The following is a 16,012-nucleotide window of genomic DNA, read 5'->3' as shown; positions in this document are numbered from 1 at the left end:
TGAGCTGAAGTCGCACACTTAACTGACTGAGCCACCCAGGTGCCCCTTAAGATTTTATTTTTAAGTAATCTCTACACCCAACCTGAATTTCAAACTTACAACCCCAAGATCAAGAGGTGTATGCTCCACGGACTGAGCTAGCCAGGTACCCCTAGAGTTCCACTTCAGCTTAGGATTTAGAAAACTTTGAGAAAGCATTGTTCCCATCCTAAGAACAAGAAAAACAGATAATCAACAAAACCATAATTTTTATTGAATCCATTAGAGACCTGAGTACACAAGGCAACTAAATGAATTAAATTCCAAAGAATGACAAACACCTCCAAGAAAAAAGTGAACATGTGAATTTATACCTTTGTCACAGCATAGAAGAAAGGAATGGCCACCATTAAGGCAGGTAAGGAAAAAAACAGCTAAACTTTCAACAAATTCTTTGTTTTATGTTTTTTATTTCTTTTTGAGAGACAGAGAGAGATAGTGCGAGCAGGGGAGGATCAGAGAGAGAGGGAGACACAGAATCTGAAGCAGGCTCCAGGCTCTGAGCTGTCAGCACAGAGCCCAATGCGGGGCTCAAACCCACAAACTGTGAGATCATGACCTGAGCTGAAGTTGGACACTTAACCGACTGAGCCACCTAGGTGCCCCTCAACAAATTCTTAAAGACTGAATGTGGGTTATTTCAGTTTAGAAAAAAATGGGCATTACAGACTTTTGCAAGGAATATTGCGCTAATTCCCACGCTGTTATCCACCACATTATCACAAGGGAGATTGGGGGAAGAGCAAGGGATAACATAGAATCCCTTTTGGGGGCTCAGGCATACAGATCATGATCGGGTACCACTGGGGGAGAGGTATGAAATACAGCCCACTTCCCCCAAACCTTCTCTTACAGAAAGCAAAAGCTTTGAGTAGGTCAGGGGCAGGAGAGGATAGCAAAGCCTCCCATTTAGGGACCCGGACAAAGATCCACTGCTTCTGCTGTAGTAGGGGCAGAAACAGACAAAATGCCCAATTTAAAAGTGGGCAAAGGACTTGAATAAACATTTCTCCAAATAAAATATACAAATGTCCAGTAAGCATCCTTCTCAGACAAAGGCCAATTCAATCATAAATGAAAAACTTTAGACTGCATTTTGTTTTCATTTAAAATGAAGTTATTTTTATTAAGTCCCACAGGAGGAGTGTATTGTCATAAAAGGTAAGATTATTCCCTTTACTAAAATGACAATGAGGAAAGTGATACTGTTTTTCCACACAACAATATTACTATTTGGTAATATTTCATAATCAGGAAAGCTGCTTTTAGTCTTTTGTCCTAAAATTGGGAGGTTAGAAGGTCACTGTGCCTGTGAACAAAAGACTGCTCCCCAGAGTTCCAGTGGAGAGGGGTGTCTCTCTTTGAGGCAAACATGAATACTACTGCTCATATGTGATGAACAGCATTTTATACCAGGGGTCAGGAGACCTGAGTTCTTTACCCACCATGTAGCACGGACAGGACACATGGCCTCTCTGGAAGTCAGTTTCCTTATCAACAAAAAGGGAATATTTGGGTTGCACACTGGAATTAGCAGCCTAAGATATAATACTTAAAAATATTGATGCCCAGGCTACACCCCAGGCCAATTACATCAACATATTCGTTTCTAGAACTCAGTCCTCAGAATCTTTTTTAAACTTGCAATACCTTCCAATATGAGGTCAAGGTTGAGAATGGAGGAATGAGGCATAGAAGAAATTTTTTAAATTTCCATCCAGCTATAAAAGTTGTATAACCTAGCTATTTTACCAGATACTGGAAGAAGGCAGTCTTCTTTTCTTTTCTTTTTTAAGATTTTATTTTTAGTAATCTCTACACCCAATGTGGGACTCAAACTCACAATCCTAAGATTAAGAGTCACAAGCTCCACTGACTGAACCAGCCAGGAGCCCCAGCAGTCTTCATTTCATGCCTAGTGCAACCATGGCTCTGGGTCCCAAGAATTATCAGTAGTGTGTAGCAGCTGCAAAGCATTGGATGCTGGATAAACTGACCAGTGTGTTTGCCCCGTGCCCATCTGCCAGTCCTCACAAGCTGAGAGAATGCCTCCCTCTCACCATTTCCCTAAGGAACAGATTTAAGTATGCCCTCACAAAAGATAAAATCAAGATCTGCATGCAGCAGTTCATTCAGATGGATGGTGAGGTCCACACTGATATAACCTACCCTGCTGGTTTATGGATGTCATCAGCACTGACAAGACTGTTGAAAATTTCCATCTAATCTTTGATACCAAGGGTGGCCAAGTACATGTTGTGTAAAGTGAGAAAGATCTTTGTGGGAACCAAAGGAATTGCTCAACTGGTGACCCATGATTCTCACCTCGTCCACTACCCTGATTCCCTCATCAAGGTGAACAACAACATTCAGAATGATGTGGAGACCAGCAAGATTACCAGCTTCATCAGGTTTGACACTGGTAACCTGTGTATGGTGACTGGAGGTGCTAACCTGGGAAAAACTGGTGTGATCACCAATAAAGAGAGACACTCTGCTTCTTTTGGTGTGGTTCATATGAAAGATCCGAGTGGCAATAGCTTTGCCACTTAACTTCCCATCACTTGTGTTATTAGCAATGGCAACAAGACATGGATTTCTCTTCCCCCCCCCAAAAAAAACCTATCCACCTCACCATTGCTGAAGAGAGAGATGAGAGACTGGTGACCAAACACAGCAGTGTGTGAAATGATTTCTAGGTGACATGAATGGAATAGTCTTGGTATATCATGAAAGATAATATAGCATAAATAAATATTGCATAACCTGATACTCAAAAATGTTATCCTTTCATTAACAAATATTTATCACATGCTATGTTCCAGGCATTTTGCTTTACATACAGATACCAAAAGAGGTTCAGCATTCTAGATATTAGTTGGGGGTGGGGGGTTTATGGGCGTGGGGAGAGATCTAAAAGAAATACAGATTGTATTCAGTCTCAAAGTGAAGAAATGGGAGTGATCAGTTCTCCTTGGAGAACAGAAAAGAGATTCAAAGGGAAAATACCTTGAGCCAAGTCTTTAAGAATGATATGGCACTTAACAAAGGTAAAGTGTTGGTAGTGGAGGGTAAAGGAAGGACATCTTCAGTTGTCCAGCACCCTGGTGTCTAACATCTGTACCTAAAGCCGTCGATGTAATTAATGGGGAAACCTCTGTTTTTGGTTAATTCTGTGACATCAGTGAATCTAAATGGGCTTGACTTATGAAGAAAAGACTGGCTCAATGGCAGTCTGATACTACAACTATTAATAATAATAACAGCCACCATTTATGAAGTGCTACCATGGGCCAGCATGGGCTAAACATACAGTATTCAGGCTACACCCAGTGACTTCTAATCACACAAGCAAGCTGCCTGGAGATACTCAAGAACCATAATGTGGTAGGTCATTTGGATTTGTTCTCTGTGGTCCTGGTTAGAACTAGGATCAATGGATGAAAGCCTTAGACAGATTTTAACTCAACCAAGGGAATAGCTACCAAAAAGCCTATATTAAGATGGGCTGAATGACCTAGGGACAAGGTAAGTTTTCTTCTTTTTTATCTATTTTGCAAGAGAGACAGAGAGAGAGCATGTGCGCATGTGCATAGTGGAGGAGGGGCGATGAGAGAGGGAGAGAGAAAATCCCAAGCGGGTTCCATGCTCAGTGCCCAGCTTCCTGTGTGGCTCAATCCCATGACTGTGAGATCTTTGACTGAGCCAAAAATCTAGTCACCTCTTTCATTACCCCAATAGTAATAGGATCACCTGTTGTTATTCGAATCATCATATTCCCAAGCATTCTGTTTCCCTCACCTAACCAACTAGTCAATAACCGCCTGATCTCATTACAATAATGACTAGTTCAACTAACATCAAAACAAATACTAGCTATTCACAATCACAAAAGACAATCCTGAACCCTGATACTAATATCCCTAATCCTATTCATCAGCTTAACAAACCAACTAGGCCTACTGCCACACTCATTCACACCAACCACACAGCTATCAATAAATCTGAAAATGGCCATTCCCCTGTGAGCAGGGACTGTAGTTAGCGGATTCCGACACAAGACAAAAGCTTCCTTAGCCCACTTCCCACCCCAGGGAACCCCTCTTCCTTTAATTCCTATACTTGCAATTATTGAGACTATCAGCCTCTTTATCTAACTAATAGTTCTAGCTGTGTGACTCACAGCTAATATTACTGTTGGTCACCTGCTAATCCACTTAATTGGAGGGGCCACCCTAGCTCTAATAAGCATCAGCACCACTGTTGCCCTCATTACCTTCATCATCCTCATCTTACTAACAATTCTTGAATTTGCTGTAGCCCTAATTCAAGCCTATATCTTTACCCTGTTAGTAAGTCTATACCTACATGACAACACCTAATGACCCACCAAACCCATGCATATCACATAGTTAACCCAAGCCCATGACCACTCACAGGAGCCCTCTCGGCCCTTCTAATGACTTCAGGATTGGCAATGTGATTCCACCTGAATTCAACATTACTATGAACTCTAGAATTAACAACTAATCTACTAACCATATACCAGTGATGACGAGATATCATCCATCATGGGATCCCCAAGTTTTCTGCGCTTTAAGTTCAATACTTTCCTTTGTAATAGACAGTTTTTTCCATAAGAGACTTAGAGACTAAGAGCAAGGAGCAGGAGGTCCTGGTGGCTCAATCAGTTAAGCATCCAATTCTTGATTTTGGCTCAGGTCCTGATCTCACAGTTTGTGAGATCGAGCCCCGTGACCGGCAGCATGGAACCTGCTTGGGATTCTTCTCTCCCTCTCTCTGCTCCTCATCCATGTGCAGGCACTCTAACTCACTCTCTCTCCCAAAATAAATAAACAGTAAAAAAAAAGAGCAAGGAGCAAAGGCAGAATTTAAAGAACTCTGATTCTTTAAGAGTTTGTTTTTCCTCACACCCACAGATATAGCTCTATTTCTTAAAAGACCAGCAAGCAAAAAATATGATAGGAAGAGAGAGGCTCTTGACTCACAGATAAAATGCAAGCTTAAGCAGCATTGAGTCCAACTGGGATATGCACAAGTAAGTACGTTATTCCCCACGAAACTCTGTAAGTGGTACTCAAAGCTTCTGCAGTGCGGCATGGCTCACTCAAGGCTTATAGTCCCCACTTCTGGTGTAGAGCTAGACTTGTGCCCAGACTGTCAGTTCCAGCTGGCAGTCCCTTGCCTGGCTGGGTTCTTGTCCCTTGCCATCCATCTATGGGGTCTACCCACCCATTTGCTTTTTATTCTGAGCTCCTTGCTTTGACAGATGGTTTTATCTTCAAATTACAAATAATTTTCTCTCTGGGCACTAGTTCAGTCCCTAACTTATGTTTAACATTTTAGGTAATAGCCTGCCGTTCATCATCTTAAGCAATTTACAGATTTAAATTTAGGCTGCATGTGTGTGTATGTGTATGTAAATACATATGTGTTCTAATACAAATAACTTCCTGCTTCATTATTTCTACGCACACATCCTGAACCACAAGAGAGGAAAGAGGAAGCCTCCATCAGCTAAGTGTTCCCCCCACTCCTATCACTGTTACACCATACTTGAAGGGCTCTTTAACCCTACAACTTATTGAAGAAGGGCTTTCGAGTGTCAGTTAAGTCATTGAATTAGATAACCTGGAATTGTTCTCCCAAGTCTAAAAATATGTGACTCTCTGATAATCAATTTGAGTTGAACTCAGTCTTGAATTGGGACTATTTCCTGTATCTGTATTTCAATCACAAATTATAAATCATCACGGTTTGCTTACAGTCATCAGGAGGAAACGGAAGGATCAGAACACAAATGAAGTCACTGATTGACTGGTTAAAGCCAAGATTACAAAAATGAATAAGACATGATTCTATGCTCAGAAAGTTCATAGTCTTGTAGGAGAAACTGAGCCATTCTCGATTATGTCACAACAACATGACAAAGGGATTTTAAAAAGATATGTATGAGGGACCACATGGGACCACAGAGGAGGGGCACCCCACCTATCTGGATAGGATGTAGAGTTTGGAAATCATTGGGAGGAAGTGATGACTCAAATGGATCTTAAAATAAAAGTAGGACTTACGCTGGCATATAATGAGAGATACCAGTATTCTGGTGTAGTGTTATGTATGGAGGAAGAAGTTCAGGACAAAGATATCAGGCTGGCATGGGTGAGAGAATGGGCTGGAGAAGTAACCAAAGGTCAGATCACAAAAGGCCTAAATGACTCATTAGGGCATCAGGGCTTTACCTCGTTGAGAGGAAGGAGCCATTTTTTGGTCTTAACCAAAATGACATGGTCATATGTGCCTGTAAAACTAATCTGTCATGGCCTTGTAGAAAACTGATCTGGGGAGACAAGACAGGAGGCAGAGAGTAGTTAGGAGACTGTTACAGTAATCCAGAGGAGGTGATAAGTGATTGAACCTGGGTGTTAGTAGTTGGGGAAAGAAATCAAGTTGAGAAATATTACCTGGTTACACTGGGTGGCTCACCATATGACTGGGCATGGGGGGTATCAAATGGGGTGGATTAGGGGCAACTCACAGGTATCTACCTTTGAATGTCATTTTTCCAGTGAGGCCTTTCCTGGCCATCCTATTAAAACGATGTTACCCTTACCAGCATTCCCTACCCCCCTTCTCTGCTACATCTTTCTCTATATCTCTCACACAACATTATATAATTCCATTACCATGTATCTCCCCCCACTAGAATAGAGGAGGTTCTTTGGGGCAGAGATTTGTCTCATCTGTTTACTGCTGCATCACAAATTCCTTCAAGAGTCACAGGAACCTACCATGTGCTCAATTACTATCTGCTGAATGAATGGATTAATGAATGAATGAACTCACGCATGATGGCGGCGCTGAGGAATGGAGAAAAGGGATGTAAGAAGAGAAACAGATCTAGAAAAAAAATGTTGAGTTCCATCTGGAAAATTCTGGGCCACTCAAGGGAAGCTTCTGTAGGAAAAATAAATGCACAGTCTCAGAATGTTAGATCTCTTCTTAAGGGATGGGATCTACAAATCCTACTCAAGCTCTTAACAGTTACTTTCAATGTAGCATATGTGAATGGGATGTCTTTATCAGAAAATTTAATAATAGGTGATAAATGACTAAGGAAATATATAACCTTAATGTACCTAGTTTAGAATTCTAGTTGAGAGTAAGCTACCTTACAATAAGATTTCACATTTCTACAATGGACTTAAAGTCAACCTTTTAATAGGCCAACTACCCTTCTGGCATTTAAATCCCATCTTCTAGGAGACAAGCTAACCTCGTGGGTTTCTTGTATTTTAAACAGAGATATATAGAGCAGCTCATTAAAACCATACCCTAAATTAAAGCCGAACTGCATTAAAGCCAAAGTACCTTAAATATAGCATGTTTTACTGTTAATGTTCTACATCTTTTTTATGTCTTCTATGTGAATTTTTGTGGAGGCTCATAAGATGCACATTGCAATGTCAGGAACATTCTCTCCCTACACCAAGAGGAGGCCACAGGAGAACCAAAATTCAGATGAGTGGGGGCAAAAACCAGAAATAACTCTGGAAAATACTTAGGGAAATAACAAACCCAGAGCTTAAAGCAACACATAAACCAGAGCCTTCTAATTCTGAGATGATGGTGGGGAACATCTGTTTACCAGTTAAATGCACTGTCATTTACATGAAAGAGTACATTTAATGGACAAAGCATTAAGATCACTGAAGGATGACATGTTTTGTTTGCAGTAATGTGTGACTGCACAGCCTTTCCCGCCAGCACTCGGTCATGTCCAACATAACTGAATAGCCCTGTGAGCCCCTCCCACAACATCAAATCCTTGCTCTTGAAAGCCTGTGTGTGGCAAAGAAACCTAAGCTGCTCTGGATAGCCCTCGTGATTCCAGGACCAGAGAGCAAGTGAAGATTCCCCTTGGAGATATTTCATGCTGAGGGGCCACAGAATCTAAAAGCATGAAACTAATAGTCTAATGACTTGGAGCTTTTATGGTTTATTTCCATCATCATTTACAAGAGATCGAGCTGCAGAGAACTTTCCTAAACACCTTGACTAATAAACTGTCAGTGTTTAAACAACAATTACATTATGAAATGGAAATTAGCTGTTATGATCAAGCCATATGGCTAATATAATTGATTGGTTCATATTTTTAAGAAGATTGAAAGCACAACTCGAAGAATAACAGAGTAGATTTTCCAAAATTAACTAGAGGCGACAAGTTCTATTTTGTCAGATGGGTTGGGGTTTAAGTGAAGAACAGAGAGAGAAAAGGGTTGTTATTTCTAATTTTGAATGGAATCTAGGAATTAAAAAAAAAGTTCAACAATCTGATTAGGTTAAAACTCCTTACACAAAATGGAAAATGAGATGGATATTTGCACCTCTACATGCCAAGTAGATATACACATATATGGGGCAGAGACTTTAAAATGAGAAGCTATTTAGACATTCACTTCCAGAGCTGACAGCGTGAGAGAAAAAAGATGGTGCTAGGTTTTCTCCCTATTTTCAAAGTACACTTCGCATATTTAGAATAACTCTGCAGTGTTATCATGCTTTGACCACGTTTGACCAGCCCTCCTCTATTACATGACAATTTCCTGCATTGATACTGGAAAAACTGAGATGTATCTACAGAGAAAATATCTCTGGGCCTGATGGAGATATGCCTAGAGTTTTCGAGTGGAAAATGGCGCCAAATTGTCCTTCTCATAACTAAGTGTCCTGAACCCCTTCCCAGAAGCTCATGCGAGGCTGCATGTCTGGATTGAACCGGTTCTTCCTGAATGAAAATAAGCCCCAATCATTTTGCACCGGAAATACCTATCCTTTTGGGTTTCTCTTCTTTGCTTAAGTTTTATTTAGGGGTTATTGATATTACTGTTTTTGTGAATTGTTGGCTCTATCCTCCTGGGTTGCCAGTGCAAAGTGCTTCAACGTATTTTTTTTTTAACTTTCACAAAGAAGGAGGCATTATTATCATCCCCATTTTATAGATGAGGAAATTAAGTATCAAAGAGGTTAATGGGGGGGGGCGCCTGGGTGGCTCAGTCAGTTAAGCGGCCAGCTTTGGCTCAGGTCATGATCTCACAGTTCGTGGGTTCGAGCCCCACATGGGGCTCTGTGCTGACAACTAGCTCAGAGCCTGGAGCCTGCTTCGGATTCTGTGTCTCCCTCTCTCTCTGACCCTCCCCTGCTCGCACTGTCTCTCTTTGTCTCTCAAAAATAAATAAAAGACATAAAAAAAATTTTTAAAAAAAGAGGTTAATGGGTTTGCCCTTACATGCTAACATTTTTAAAGTTTATTTATTTTTAAAAACAGAGAGAGCATGCACACACATGGGGAAGGGGCAGAAAGAGAGGGAGAGAGAGAATCCAAGCAGGCACCAAATTGTCAGCACAGAGTCTGATGTAGGGCTCAATCTCATGAACTGTGAGATCATGAGCTGAGTCCAAATTAAGAGCCAGACTTTTGATTGAGCCAACCAGGTGTTCTTTGGATTTGTCCTTATAGAGTGGTAGAGATCAGATCACTTCTTTTTTTTTTTTAATGCTCATTTACTTTTTAGAGAGAGAGTGCTTCGTGAGAGTGCATGAGTGGGGGGAGGGGCACAGAGGGAGGGAGACACAGAATCCAAAGCAGGCTCCAGGCTCTGAGCTGTCAGCACAGAGCCAGATATGGGTCTCAAACTCATGAGCCATGAGATCATGGTCTGAGTGAAAGTCAGACTCTTAACCAACCTAGCCACCCAGGCGCCCCAAGAAGACAGATCACTTCTAAGCCTGCATTATTTCCACTGGGTCATATGCAAAAAGGAATTTGGTCCTTGCTCTTCTTTGCCCTTTGAAATGGGTTTCTAGAAGGTGGAAGTAGCTGATGTTGCCTCAATGTTGAAAGAATAAAGGAAAGAAAGAAAAGGGAAAGGAGACAGGAAGGAAGGAAGAAGGAAGAAAGGAAGGAAGAAGCAGGTTTCGTGGCAAACCTGGAGCAAAAAGACACAACTTTGGATTATGGAAGTGAAAAGAAATTCTTAAATAATTTCAGCCAAAGCCTGCCTAGCATTTTAAAAGCTCCTTCACCCACCTTTGACCACTCACTTCCCTGCGGTGTTTCGTTCTGCAGATCCGGATTAACTGGGTTTCCTCCGGCCTGTGTATTAGTGTAGGAGAGAGAGGATCTTGGGTTCCGCTTAAAGGGAAGGACATATATGGAGTGCCTCCTATAAGGCACACTGCTTCCTGTGTGATGTGAAATAACTCATGAAATCCTTATGACCCCTCTTTGAAGTAGGACTATTATTCACCCCCATCATACTGAGAAGGACACTGAGAAAGGTTAAGTAATTTGCCCAAGGTCTCACAGCAAGTAAATGGTGCAGGGGGAAGTGGGGCTTGGCCAAGGGGCCCTGGGAAGGCCAGTCTGAGGCGCATGCCATTTCACTAGAGCCCTCCTTAGTGATGGCCTGGACTCGGTACAAGGACCTCAACTCAGCTACTAATTACTGGTGGGGCAAAAGTCTGAGACAGAAGACAGCGGGAGGGAACCCCAAGGAGCAGGCGCTTTTGCAGATACTTGAGCTTCAATAGTCCGAATCTTCCTTTACTGAGGAACTTTAGAAAAGCAGCTAGAAAGAAAAGCTGAGCGTCGCCAGAGTGCTGATTTCTGCTGACCTTTTGCCACGCAATTAGGGACGAGTGTGGGTGCATCTTCCCACCCGCAACAACTGAGGTCCTTGAGGCTGTGCGAAGTTCAGGAACGCTAAGAAGAGACCTGGCCCCACAAACACCGGTGTCACCCTGTAGAAAAGCCCCTCCAGAGTGCGGGCCCTTAGAAAAGGTGAAACCCATTCTCCCCCAAAGCAACATGTGGGGAGCCAACACTTTTCAGGAAATCTCCAGATGCTGTTGGGCATCCCTGGGAAGCTTAGAAAAGCCATCCGTCCCTGTCCTCAGATACCAGGCCTGCAGGTCAGAAGGTTGGCGCGTCCACCGCTGGAAAAACGTTCCGAGTGCTGCGCCCCCAGCTCGCCGCGGGGCGTTCCCCGCCCCGGCGCTCCTTTCCAGCCATCTCCGGAGGGGGCGGGGGGAGGGGTTGCCGAGACTGAGACCGAGTCCCCTCTCGCTACGTCTGGCCAATCCCGGGCTTCTCCGACCCCCCTTGCTCAGCCGACTACATCTGGCGGCTTGGAACAGCGAGGAGGCTGAGGGTCCCAGGCCGCTCCCAACAAGCCCTCGGCTTCCTCGGCGCACCTGGCTGCGAACCCACCTCGACATCCCCTGGTGTGTGGGATCGGAGTGCGTCTGTGACCTTCTTTAGCTTGTTTCTTCAAAGATAAAGGGAGATGGAAGAGAAGGTGGCCGTGGGAGTAGAAATGCCCATCAGGTCCAAAATCAACATTTATTTTCCTTTCCTTTCTCTTTAAAAATAAAAAAAAAAGTTTTTTTTCTGGCCTTACAAGTTCACGAACCCTCAGGGACAGAGCTGTGTGATAGACTAGAAACTCGTCGATTTTGGCGGTGCCAGGAGTCTGGAAGCCGGTATAAACCAGGAGGCGTGGCCCTGTTCCACATCAGGTGTCCCAGGATCTGGCCCGCGGCCCTGTCCCCGTTCTGGGCCAGCGAGGCCACAGCGGGTCAGGATCTGTTGGCCGGGAGAGAGGAGAGGCACCCAGGCGTCACCTTGCCAGTTCCAGGCTCTCAAATCTGCCGAAATGGGAGCACCTCGCGGCTGGGCAGGACCCACCAGCACCAGCTGGGGAAATGCAGGACTCAGCGGGGCAGCTCGCCTCTTCTGGGGCTAAGTCCCTGAGCATCGGGACTTCTGCCCTTTCCCCACTAGGCAGCCCTCCCGGTCCTCTAGCCCCACAGACCTCCCAGAGAGCCAGCACTGGAGTGAGCTCAGGTTTGCCAGCAAGCAGAGGGCAGAGGCCAGAAATGATGCGAGTCACCCACCAAAGAGGCGGCGGGGATGCCGGAACCACAAGTGAGGTCTGCTCGCTTTTCAATTTTCAAAGTGTGAAAGTTTGCAGTGCACATGGCTCCTCTCATCCAGTTTCCGAGATAAACGCCAAAACACAGGTAGGACTCGGGTAAGGCCAACCAGGAGCATGTCTGGTTGCGGGCTTTCAAGAGTCTCATAAGGAAGGTGGATATAGAGGTTCCTTTCCCATGCGAAGAAACTAAGATTTCAACAGAAGATTCCAAAAGCTTAAGCCTGCACTTATCTGGCACAGCCAGTGGCCCCAATTCCCTGGCGCAGGCGTTCTTCCTCAACTGAAACCCAACATCCCACGGGTTCCTAAGGATTCCTTGCATGGGAGACCCCACATGTAGGCGGTCAAAGTCTGCTTCTGTGGGTCTCCCAGGATGCTTTGGAGGCGGGGTGGAAAGCGTAGTTCCATCCTGGGCCCTCCCCGCCCTCCAGGTACCTGGGACCACAGTGCTTTGTCACTCCATTTGATGCGAAGACCACCCATCAAGCAGTCAACACCAGCACAGGCAACCCAAAGGCCAGGGGGCCGCCTGAGACCGCACACCTGAGACCTGCCCCCTGCAAGCCCTAGTCCTGCCCATAAATTTCAAAAGCTGCAACGGAGGCTCGGACTGGAAACTGACGTGCAGGGCTTGCACATGTGAGCGTGCTTACACCAGATCTTCTGCCCAGCCAGGGAAGACAGGAAAATTAACTACAATCAATGACTGTTATTTACGGAAGGTTGACTAAGTGCCAAGCAAACTTTAAAGGGCTTTATTTTCTTAAGCAAGCTGCTCAACAATACAAGTGAAACCATTTTCTATTATTATACCCATCTTACAGAACAGAAAACTGAGATGCAGAGATCTAGTGATCATTTACGTGAGCTCTAGCTAAAAAGTGTCTGACACCCCACTGCTTTAGTTTTAGAGGGTGTATGGAAAGCGCTAGTGGAGGAAGTGGAATGTGGCCTGCAGGGCTCTCCTGAGCTCCCTGATCCTTTGGCTCTCCCAGGTCACTCATCAAATCAACAGAATGCTGGGAGGATTTCCAGAGATACTCCTGGGGAGGGGGAGGCAGGGCAAGGAGGAGGGGCCACTGGGCTGAGGACCTGGAACCTAGGGTGTTTTGGCCCTGGGTGTTTTAGTTGTGTAGCCTTGGGCAAGTTGCTTCACCACTCACAGCTTCTGTTTTTCTCAGCCCTGAAATGGGAATACTGCAAAATGCAGGCAGGCTCCTCCTTGTGAGGATTAGATGAAGTAAGGGACTTACTTTTTCCTCTTGTTTTCCCTTCACCTTCCTCACGCATAACACGATGCCAGGGATGTAGAAAATCCTCACGATACGGTCTTGCCCTTCCTTTTTGCTTTTCTGGAAGCAAAGCAGCCTGCACCTCTCATACTGCCTTACCCACTGCCTGACTCCACCCAGGCCTGGACCCACTGAAGCTTTGGGGCATAGCATTTGGTGGACTGGCCTCAGCCTTCAGGGCTCCCGGGAGCAGTGGCAAGAGAGGATGACGGTGACTGAGGAAGGAAGCCCAGAACAGATCTGCAGACTCACCGCTCTTTCCTATTAACCAGAACTACTAATAGATAGAACTTTAAACTCTAGTGTTTAAATCTTCCCAATATCCATTAGGGTAGGACTACCCCTATGTTACAGATGAGGAAATTGAGGCCCAAAAAGGACCAGTAACTTCCCTGTGGTCAGACCACCAACTAATGACCAAGAATGTGTTCAAACCAGAAGGCTATACAGCCTCCCACCTTGGGAGGCTGTGGGAGGGAGGAGGCTGGTTAGAACCTGAGTCTGCAAGACTTCCCGAAGTACCCTTAGGTGTAGAGGCTTATAGATGACCAGTCCCTGTGTCCCTGCCCCTGCCACCCCTCCACCAACTAGTTCCCAGATCTGGAAGCCCACTGCCTGACACCTTCACTTTGCAGCTCTGTCCTGCCTTATCCTCAGGCCTGGACCTGGCCTGAGTCTGATGCTGTCCCCACCCAGCCTCCCAGCTGCCTCCATCATCAATCTGTCACAGACACTATTCTGTCACTGTTCTGGGGCCTTTCTGGGTCCAGGCCCCTCAACTCTGGCCTGGGGCTCTTTTCTCTGCTTGAAGATCAGGTCAAATTCCTAAGAAACCTCTGCCCTCCTTTCCCTCATCCCATTTTTCTCTTCTCTAGAGACCTGTGAGGCATAGGGCCCTGTGCAGTCTCTGGTCCACTCCTTCTCTCCCTTGGTCCTACACACGGCAAGTCCCTCTCACCCTTGCCCCTACACACAGCACCCCAGCTGGAAACTGCACCTAACCAGACCCGGATAGTGAGTCACTGCCTCTGGGGAGACCTTCCATCCCTCACCTGCCCCTCCACTAACAGTGACAGTTAAGGCCAGGGTTTCCTGACCCCTATTTTCTTCCCCCCCAGGAACTGAGTCTCTCTGGCCTTGCTGATCCCATCTCTGGGATGGCTCTCCCATCAGCAGCCCTGAGGGCTTTTCGGGAACCTTTGGCCTCTTCTCCGTTCCCCTCATGTATCCATTCGTTCAATCAACATTTATTGAGCCTCTATTCCGTGCATGGTTCAAGAAATCCTGATCAAAAACCTCGTGCTTGCCCTCTCGGGCCGTCGAAGTTCTGGCCAATTCTCGGGAAAAGTGGGAGTCCCTGAGGGGGGAGGGGAAGAAATCAAGAAAGTTTGTCAAGGGAATTGGGGGGATCGGAGAAGCTTATAGGGGTGTCCCCGAAAGGCCCCCTGGATCTCACCTCCACTTGGCCTCTCTCGGGACCTGCCGGTGGTCGGAGAGGCGGTGGGCGGGGCTTGGAGCCTGGCTGAGCGCTTTGCTGAACTAGCACACGCCCCGGGAGCCTCCTGCGTGAACTGCCGGCAGGGCCGTCGGCGACACGTTCAGAGGTGGCCTGGCGGGGACCTGGACAGACATTGCCTGGGCCCGCGCCTCTGAGTGGTGGTAATCCGTGTCTACGAAGCGCCCGCCCCGCCCCCCGGGTGACCCGGACGGTCCGCGGGGCTGAGAGGCCTAGGCCGAATGCCTGGGTGTGAGGGAGGGAGGGTCGTGCAGGCGAAGGCCGAACACTAACTAACTCGCCACCGCGACTGCAGCCTTCACGCTTCCCCCAGCTCGTTCCGGTCTCCCGGCTGCTCTGCCTCCGCGGAGCGGGTCTGGAAACCGCCGGGAACCCGCGGCCCCCAGGTTCCGCCCGCGGCGGCGAGCCCCTCCTGGCTCCTCCCGCAGCCGCTCAGACCCCCGCGGGGAGGTTGGGGCGGGGGCACGGGAAGCTGCGGGGTCCGCGGGGGCGGCCCCCTGCGGCGGCTTTGGAGCCTCGCGCCCCTGCGGAGCGCCGACGCGACCTGGCTGCCCCCGCGCCCAGCTTCACTCGCGCGGCCCTCTGCCCTCGCGGAAACGCCGGCCACCCTTCCGTGCCCTTTCGCCTGGTGGTCCATACTCCGTGCGGAATGGAGGGGGCACCTCTCCCGGCTGTCTAGGCCCTGGGCTCCGAGCCCGGCGGGGGCTGAACTTGAGAAATCAGGACCCCTTTAGGGTTCGAGGCTGCGATCTGGGCAGCCCTTCAAGAAGCTACCACCCCCCCCCTCCACAAAGATGGGATGGACCTGCCCGGGAGAGACCTCAAGATGGGGTCGTGAGTGGGGAGGGATAGGCCACCCCATCCCACACCGCCTCCACCCAAGGCCAAGCTGCCTTCACCCAAGCCGCAGCCCTCTCTACTCGTTGTAGAGGGCCAAGGCCCTTCCTGTTTGGTCAACACAAATGCAGATCCCCCCAAGGGTGCACCCCATTCGGAGGGCAGCTCCCTCTGGAGCCTGGAGCTCCCCTATCACCTTTCGTGGCCCAGCCTTCTGGGGCAGCTTAGCCGAGAGGCTGAGATCACGAACTCAGGATCTGGGACCTGCAGGATTGAACCACAGAGCCCTTTTACCCCTCAGTAAA

General features: G+C 46.9%; 1 long non-coding RNA gene across 1 annotated transcript; it reads right to left on the bottom strand.

Annotated features, from left to right (window-relative positions):
* Positions 1-14,585: 14,585 nt before the first annotated feature.
* Positions 14,586-15,285, bottom strand: LOC115286464. Its single transcript, XR_003906075.1, has 2 exons — positions 14,811-15,285; positions 14,586-14,711 (listed from the first exon to the last, which is right to left on the bottom strand). It is a non-coding gene; the product is annotated as an uncharacterized LOC115286464 (long non-coding RNA).
* Positions 15,286-16,012: the final 727 nt, after the last annotated feature.

This window comes from Suricata suricatta, chromosome 3 (assembly GCF_006229205.1).
Source record: "Suricata suricatta isolate VVHF042 chromosome 3, meerkat_22Aug2017_6uvM2_HiC, whole genome shotgun sequence".
NCBI lineage: Eukaryota > Metazoa > Chordata > Mammalia > Carnivora > Herpestidae > Suricata > Suricata suricatta.
This window is presented reverse-complemented; position numbering and strand designations above follow the sequence as displayed.